The sequence below is a fragment of the Ovis canadensis genome, chromosome 6, assembly GCF_042477335.2.
Source record: "Ovis canadensis isolate MfBH-ARS-UI-01 breed Bighorn chromosome 6, ARS-UI_OviCan_v2, whole genome shotgun sequence".
NCBI classification, from domain to species: Eukaryota; Metazoa; Chordata; class Mammalia; order Artiodactyla; family Bovidae; genus Ovis; species Ovis canadensis.
This window is the reverse complement of record NC_091250.1, coordinates 107,369,326-107,378,278: the sequence shown is the minus strand read 5'-3', so window position 1 is coordinate 107,378,278 and position 8,953 is coordinate 107,369,326. Positions and strand designations below refer to the sequence as shown.

The 8,953-nt window shown below is 42.0% G+C and overlaps 1 protein-coding gene across 1 annotated transcript in view; it reads left to right on the top strand.

Annotated features, from left to right (window-relative positions):
• Positions 1-8,733: 8,733 nt before the first annotated feature.
• Positions 8,734-8,953, top strand: part of PPEF2 (protein phosphatase with EF-hand domain 2) — a 44,978-nt gene continuing 44,758 nt past the window's right edge. The window contains exon 1 of the mRNA XM_069594376.1: positions 8,734-8,798. The gene's annotated coding sequence lies outside the window, so the exon portion shown is untranslated. The remainder of the gene's footprint in view (positions 8,799-8,953) is intronic.

Sequence of the window (8,953 nt, the reverse complement as noted above, 5' to 3'; positions counted from 1 at the left end):
CTGGCTCTCCTGTTACTAAAGTTGACAGAAACCTAACGCTGTTGTTGAGCGGCTATTGCTCTGGCAGTGAAGAGTCAGCTGTGTTACCTAGGGTAATGGATAGATTTCTAATCATGTGCTCACTACTGTATACTCCAAACCAAGAAAGGAGGAAAGATCTCCTGATGAGGCAAACCCAGAGTCTTGGACCCTGCCAGCCAGTTAACTTTGGATTCTCTGATGTAGGCTTAAGGGGTTGGTCCAGTTTCAGATCAATTATTAATGGACAGTGGAACAACCAGATGTCCTAGTGAGCATTGTCCTCCCATTCACCAACTATCCTGACATTTATAAACCCAGGGATGATAACATCCTTCACGAACAAAGATGAAACCAGATGAGCACAAAGGACTCCAGCTGAAGTGTCATTGTTTATTAGTGAATTTGTGGAAATGGAGCTATTGGCATTAGTCAACCAGGGGTCAGTGATGTTTTGAGATCATTCTGGAAGGCTTCCTCCAAGCCAAAAAGACCATTCTCTAACATGACAGCACAGGGTACTTGACTTTAAGTTGTCTTTTTGGACAAACGTTGTAAAAGTAGGGGCTTGAGTAGGGCGGTTGCTGTAGTGTCATAATTTTAAGTTTATCTAGGATGGTGCTATCATTGCTGTCATCAGTGTGGTGTTCAGGGGAAGGAATGTTGACAGCAGTTTCACTCTGTAGATAACGTTGAGGGGAAGTTGAGTGAAATTAGTGCCATTAAGGATAAATGAAAAATTGGTCACAGAACCGACTAAAGAGTCACTGCTCGTGTACAGACTGGAGTTTCTGATGGCAAAGCCAACCATCAGAGGTTTCCCTCATACGCAGCAGGTTGAGAAGGGCACATAAGAGCATTGTCTTTCCAAGAAAGGAAGAAAAGTTAAGAAACAGTGGGGAAAAGTATCCTGTCCTGGTCTGGTCATCTTGGGGAAGCTGTCTCCTTCAGCTGTCACCTGTTTCAATTCCTGGAAATCTTGGCTTCCAGTCATCGGTTGCTGTGCAGGTCCAATGAGCGTTTGGTGCTTTCTTTAGATGTGATATATGGATCCAAGGCTCTGTCCCCCGGATCTCAGCAGTATGCGGATTGGTTAACAACAGTTGGTAAGGGCCCTTCCAGCAAAATTGGACTTCAGTTAAAATTTTTTAAAATTATTTTATTTTTTGGCTGTGCCACATAGCATGTGGGATCTTAGTTCCCTGATCAGGGATCAAAGTGAAGGGAGAGTGAAAGTCATTCAGTCGTACCTGACTCTTTGCGACCCCATGGACTATACAGCACATGGAATTCTCCAGGCCAAAATAACTACAGTGGGTAGCATTTCCCTTCACCAGGGGATCTTTCCAACCCAGTGATTGAACCCAGGTCTCCCGCATTGCAGGTGGATTCTTTACCAGCTGAGCCACAAGGGAAGCTCAAGGATACTGGAGTGGGTAGCCTATCCCTTTTCCAGTGGATCTTCCCAACCCAGGAATCAAAACGAGGTCTCCTGCATCACAGGCAGATTCTTTACCAACGGATCTATCAGAGAAGCCCAACCAGGAATCAAACCTGCACCCACTGCCTTGAAAGCACTGAGTCTTAACCACTGGATCACCAGGGAAGTCCCCAACGGATGTCTTTGAAGATGTCTCTTCTAAGAGGTGCAATCTCTAGGTTGTAAGAGATGATACCAAAGACCTTTGTCTCCAGAGAGCATGCTGTGAAAAAGATTGTTCAACTAAATCATAGTTATTTTCAATAGGAAAAATTAGGTCTTTAAAATAATAAAGTATATTCCTATGTGCTCAGTTGTGTCCAACTCTTTGCAACCCCATGGACTGTCGCCCACCAAGTTCCTCTGTCCTTGGAATTTTCCAGGTGAGAATACTGGAATGGGTTGCCATTTCCTACTCCAGGGTATCTTCCCAACCCAAGGATCAAACCCGAGTCTGTTGTGTCTCCTGCACCAGCAGGCAGATTCTTTACCACTGCACCATCTGGAAGTCCCTAAAATAACTGAATATATATTCTCTTATTAGCTATAGATCAAAAGAAGCAGGAGCTAGGAGCATTGGGCATCTGTGATTATCTCAAAGGGTGAGAGTTTATGGGTTGCAAAAGGGATACATAGACCTAAGATTTAGAAGGACAAATGACAATGACTTTGGGCAGGATATTTGAAGAGTCTCTACAAATTTTTGCCTTTAGAGTTAATGGTGCCATTCATGCATTTGACTGGCCCTGGGGATTTTGGCTGGTAAGCACAGTAAATGTGTTGTAGAACTGGCCAGCCAGCACAGACTTGTCCAAGCACCTGGCTGAAGTGAATTCCCTGGTCACTATGACGTTTGAGGTGGGGCTTGCTAGGGGAAAGTGAAAGTGTTAGTAGTTCAGTTGTGTCCAACTCTATGAGACCCCATGGACTGTAGCTCACCAGGCTCCTCTGTTCGTGGAATTCTCCAGGCAAGAATACTGGAGTGGGTAGCCATTCCTTTCTTCAGGGGATCTTCTTGACCCAGGGATCAAACCCAGGTCTCCCACATTACTGGCAGATTCTTTACTGCCTGAGCCACCAGGGAAGCCCTTTCTAATAGAATCTTAGCCCCAGAAGAGATAGTGGCCTATCTACAGGGAAAGCTTCAGTTCAGTGAGAAAACATGCGACTGTTGCCAAAACATATTTATATCCTTGAGTTGAGGAAGCTGGAGGAAATCCATTTGCCGAACCTCAAACTCTCTACTGGGTAATTTAAAATGTTCTGGGTGGCACAGATAGGTTTTCCAGGTTTGTGTTTTGGGTGGGCGTGGCCAATAAAGTAGGTACTTTTAGTGGGTTTATTAATATTTTCCCAATATTGACTCATAAAGTTTGTAATTTTATCAGTAGATCAGTGATTCAATGCATATACAGTATGGTTGACCCTTGAGCAATGCAGGGTTTAGGGCAACAGATCCCCCTGCAGCTGTATAACTTACAGTCAGCCCTCTGTATTCAAGATTCTACATCAGCCAAATACGGATAGTGTAGTACAGTAGTATATATTTATTGAAAAAAATCCCAGTATAAGTGGACCCTTGCCGTTCAAGGACTGTGTTGTTCAAGGGTCAACTGTAGTCAGTAATGGGAATTTTATAGTCTCTGGCAGGACTGGATCATCATTTGGTCCAAACCAGAGCTTTTTCTTTTTACCGAACCAACAGTAACTAGAGTTCCAATATTGTTTTTCCTTTTCTGGGGCCAGTTGTTGGGTATCTCTAGCTAATCTGTCTAGATTATCATTTGGGGGAACATCTTTTTAGACCATGATAGAGGTTTGGTTGTTGGTTTCTGTGAGAGTAGAGAATTTTTAGTGCAGATATCAATGAGGTGGTTCCCTTTAGCTTCCAGAGAGTCAAGTTTAAAATGCTCAGAAGTTTAGTAGTAGCCAGAGTGGCTGGTAGAAGCATAGCATCTAATAAATCTTGAGTATATGGGACATTTAAAATTTTATCCCCATTAGATATAAGGAAATCTCACTACTTCCATAACATTCCAAAGTCATGGGCTACTCCAAAGGAGTATCTACTATCTATATAAATATTAATATATGTGGTTTTGCCCATGGCTGAAATATAGGATTGAGTAAGCATGTCATTCAGTCTGTAGTACTGAGGTAACCAAAGGAAAAGACACTGTTCTGATAACTTCAAAAGAGGTTACAATCGCATACCCAGCACAATATTTACCATTTTCATCTTTTAAATAAGAACCATCAGTAAGCCATGAAAAATCAACATTTGTTAAAGGGGTTTCTTGCAAGTCATATGGGGAGTCAAGAAATGGTCTATTAAGGACTTCCCTGGTGCTGCAGTGGTTGAGACTTCACACTTCAGTGAAGGGGGCATGGATCCCTGGTCAGGCAACTGAGATCCCACATGCCATGTGGCATGGCCAAAAAGAGAGAGAGAGAGAGAGAGATGGTCTGTTGAAGTTAAATAGTCGTGAGGAGTTTTGTACACAGAGGATGAAGAAAGGGTGGCAAGATTATGCTTATTAAAGTGAGCAAGAGTAATATGGGGTGTGGTCAACAGGAGAATTTCATAGGGAGTAAGATGTCTGGCTGACAGATGTTGGGTATGGTTGGAATTCAGAAGGACTTTCAACAGTGTGAGGAACAAAGATAGTCAGAGAGGAACTCATGACTCTTTCTTGGTGGCCTTTACTGAAAGGGCAGTGGAAGGAATGGCTCAGAAGCAAGGGGTACCACAGGGTCTAGCTGTTGACTGTGATACCCTGTAGGTGATGGCCATCTCCATGTTTCTAAATAAGTACCCTGAGGGCATTTCCTTCTTTTCCACAGACTCTGAGGAAAAAGGAGAGTTGATCATTAAAGTGTCCACGGGCTTCCCTGGTAGCTCAGAGGGTAAAGTGTCTGCCTGCAATGCGGGAGACCTGGGTTCTATCCCTGGGTCGGGAAGATTCCCCTGGAGAAGGAAATGGCAACCCACTCCAGTATTCTTTCTTGGAGAATCCCATGGACGGAGGAGCCTGGTGGGCTGCAGTCCATGGGGTCGCAAAGAGTCGAACACGACTGAGCGACTTCACTCACTCACTCACTCACTCACTCACTCAAGGGCAGAGAGATTCATTAAGCTTTCTCTCAATGTTTTAAAACCTAGATCGTCCTGATCTTCCCAAATAATAGGATCAGGATAGAAACACTGGCAGACTTTTATTTTCTTGGTTCTCCAAAATGTGACTGCAGCCATGAAATTAAAAGACGCTTGCTTCTTGGAAGAAAAGCAATGACAAACCTAGACAGCATATTAAAAAGCTGAGACATTACTTTGCCTACAAAGACCCATATAGTCAAAGCTATGGTTTAACCAGTAGTCATGTATGGATGTGAGAGTTAGACAATAAAAAAGGCTGAGCACCAAAGAACTGATGCCTTTAAACTGTGGTGTTGGAGAAGACTCTTGAGAGTCCCTTGGACAGCAAGGAGATCAAACCAGTCAATCCTAAAGGAAATCAGCCCTGAATATTCATTGCAAGGACTGATGCTGAAGCTCCAATACTTAGGCCACCTAATGCAAAGAACTGATTTATTGGAAAAGGCCCTGATGCTGGGAAAGATTGAAGGCAGGAAGAGATGGGGACAAAAGAGGATGAGATGGTTGGATGGCATCTCCAACTCCATGAACATGAGTTTGAGCAAGCTCCGGGAGATGGTGTGGAGAAGGCAATGGCAATCCACTCCAGTACTCTAGCCTGGAAAATCCCATGGATGGAGGGGCCTGGTAGGCTGCAGTGCACGGGGTCGCTTAGAGTCAGACAAGACTGAGTGACTTCACTTTCACTTTTCCTTTCATGCACTGGAGAAGGAAATGGCAACCCACTCCAGTGTTCTTGCCTGGAGAATCCCAGGGACAGGGGAGCCTGGTGGGCTGCCATTTATGGGATCACACAGAGTCGGACACGACTGAAGCGACTTAGCAGCAGCAGCAGCAGCTGGGAGATGGTGATGAACAGGGAAGCCTGGCATGCTGCAGTCCATGGGGTCACAAAGAGTCGGACACAACTGAACAATTGAACTGTAGTGTTTTCCAACAAGATTTATATAGATAGATAGGCTGAACCATGAGAGAAAAATTTGGAACCCTGTTATGACAGTAGCCAGCTAACCCAAGAAAGCTTCACAATTGAGATTTAGTTTGGGGATTTGGGAGATTCAAGATGCCATGGAGTTTTTCTGGATCTTTGTGTAGTCCTTGGTCTGAAATCAGATGTCTGAAAAGCAAATGTTTAAGAAAAATTTATTAATTTGGCTGCGTCAGGTCTTAGTTGCAGCATGTGGGATCTTTTGTTGCAGCACACAAGACTCTCTAGTTGTGGCTCAGAGGCTTCAGTAGTTCCATCATGTGGGCTCTCTAATTGTGGCAGAAGGGCTCCAGAGTGTGCAGTCTCAGTAGTTGAGGTGTGTGGGCTTAGTTGCTCTGTAGCATCTTAGTTCTCCCACCAGGGATCAAACTTACATCCCCAGCATTGCAAGGTGAGTTCTTAACCACTGGACCACCAGGGAAGTCCCTTAAAAAAGCAAACTTGAGTTAGAACAAACTTCACCTTCTCCTTGGAGACCCTGTGTCTCTTTGAGGCTAAAGGCTTTGACAGGTGGATGCTGTCTTTCTGTGAGGAGTCCTGTGAGGGGAGCAGCGAAGCCAGTCATGTACGTGTTACAATAGGTTAGAGCCTCTAGAGAGCAGCCGCTCAGTCGTGTCCGACTCTTTGCGACCCCGTGGACTGTAGCCTACCAGGCTCCTCCATCCAGGGGATTCTCCAGGCAAGAATACTGGAGTGGGTTGCCATTTCCTTCTCCAGAGGATCTTCCCGACCCAGGGATCGAACCCAGGTCTCCCGCATTGGAGGCAGATGCTTTAACCTCTGAGCCACCAGGGAAGAAGGTCTAGAGAGCATTATATCATCTAAATAAAAATAAGCCTTTAGGATTTGTGAGAAATCAGGACTTTTAGTTAAATCTTAAATTACTGTTCAGATGTATTGTTGTCATTTCCAGTTAAAGGCAAAGAGATATTGATGGGCCTTATCCCTGGGGATGCTAAAAAAGATTAGAAAGACTGATGCTGAAGCTGAAGCTCCAATGCTTTAGCCACCTGATTCGAGAAGTCGACTCACTGGAAAAGACCCTGATGCTGGGAAAGATTGAGGGCAGGAGGAGAAGGGGGTGACAGAGGATGAGATGGTTGGATGGCATAATCAACTCAATGAACATGAGTTTGAGCAAACTCTGAGAGATAATGAAGAACAGGCAAGCCTGGCATGCTGCAGTCCACGGGGTTGCAAAGAGTCAGACACGACAGCGACTGAACAACAAACGACAACAACAAAAATCACTCACAGTGAAAAGCTTGCTTTCAGTAAGAATGGGAGCTGGTAAGGTGTGAGGGCTGGGAACAACAAGGTGAAGAGGGATGACAATATTGTTTACAGTGTGGAGGTCTTGCACGTATCTCTATCCATGGCCACTGGGTTTCCTGATGGGTAACTGTTTGCAGGACTAATACAAGGGATTATAACCCCCTGGGCCTTATAATCCTCTGTGGTTGGTCTGATTCCCTGTAAGCCCTCCTTATTTGTAGGGTATTCATTAGTTCTGGGGTGAGGCTTTGAGAAATCCATTTGGATTTTTTTAGTCATCCCTTTATTTTATTTTTTAAGTATAGTTGATTTATAACATATGAGTTTTAGGTGTACAACAATAGTGATTCACAATTTTTAAAATTTATATGTTATTTGTAGTTATTATAAAATAGTGGCTACATTCTCCGTGTTGTATTAATACAGTATTTGTGTTTGTGCTCCGTCGCTCAGTCGTGTCTGACTCTTTGTGACCCCATGGACTGTAGCCCACCAGGCTCCTCTGTCCATGAAATTTTCTAGGCAAGAATACTGGAATGGGTTGCCATTTCCTTCTCCAGGGGATCTTTTGGACCCAGGAATCAAACCAATGTCTCTTGTGTCTCCTGCATTGGCAGGTGGATTCTTTACCACTGTGCCACCTGGGAAACCCCTATACAATATTTCTTTGTAACTTATTTTATACAGTGTGTGGGGAGGTTAGCTGATTTACTAAATTAACCAACTCCAGTATGAACATAGTTTCTCATGTTATTCTAGTTCTCTTTGCCAAAAGACAGAGGTCTCAGTTTAGTTCATTAATAAACCCAGAGTTAAAAGCCACATGTGTGGACTCAACATCCATGGGGAGACCAGAATTTTTCTTAAACATAATCTGGAATCAACAATAATATTCACGTACAGGTTCATTGCCATCTCTAGGGATCAGCTAACCCTGGGAGGGGCAATCCCTATCTGGTCAAGCAAAGCCCCAAAATGTCAAGTATCAATTATAGAAACTAGAAAATGTTTCAATATACAGTATTTTTTCTTCTTCCAAATTGAAGTTAGATTATATATATATAGCATGTTGTGTTTTCCATATAACATGAAATATGAACATCTTTTCATGACAGGAGATATTGATCTACATTTTTTAAATGACTACATAGTATTCTCCTGTATATACAATAAATTTAACCATTCTACAATGTATGAACTTGTAAATTGTTTCCAGTTTTTCATGATCAAGAACAATATGGTAGCAAAAATCCTTATCACTTTTTATGTGGGCGTGTAGCTTTATAAGATACTTCAAATTGGGATTTCTGGACCAAAGGGTTTACAGTTTACAAATTTGTAATTTAATAAGTTAAATACATAATTTAGTAAATCTCAATTAAAATTTAATCTAGTTTAATTTCAAAAAAGTAAAACAATTCATATTTCCACCAGTATTGTAATGGAGAGGGCTCTTTTTCTCATACTCTCAATAATATAGGATTTTACCCATCTTTTAACTTTTAGTCAATTTAGGGAAAATATTTTAACTGTCAACCACTAACGAAAAGTGAACCTATGTGAAAAGAGAATTTAAGGCAGAAAGGATTTGAAAGGGTAGAGTGATATTTTGTTTTGATAAGTTACCTTCTACCAAGAAAATAGCCATAAACCTTCAGTATTATAAAATTTCCAATGTCAATGTCATGGTTCAAACTAATATTTAATTATAGAGTTTCAAAACATATAATGCAAAGATTCAGAAATGCAAAGATAAATTTCTCAACTTGTACTTATCATAGAAATCTTTAAAATATTTCTTTCAAAGATGCACAGATCTGGAAGAATAAATAAGGATAAAGAGGACAACACAATTAACAAGTTTGACCTACTAAATACAGGTAAGTAAACAGTATAATTTTTCTTTCTTTTACAAATTCCCATGAAATATTTAGTGCCTATTAGCACACACAGAAGCATCTTAGATTTATTGAAAAAGTAAGTTTTCTGGGAATAATGATTGATATTTTAACATATGAATAGTTTAGGTTATAAC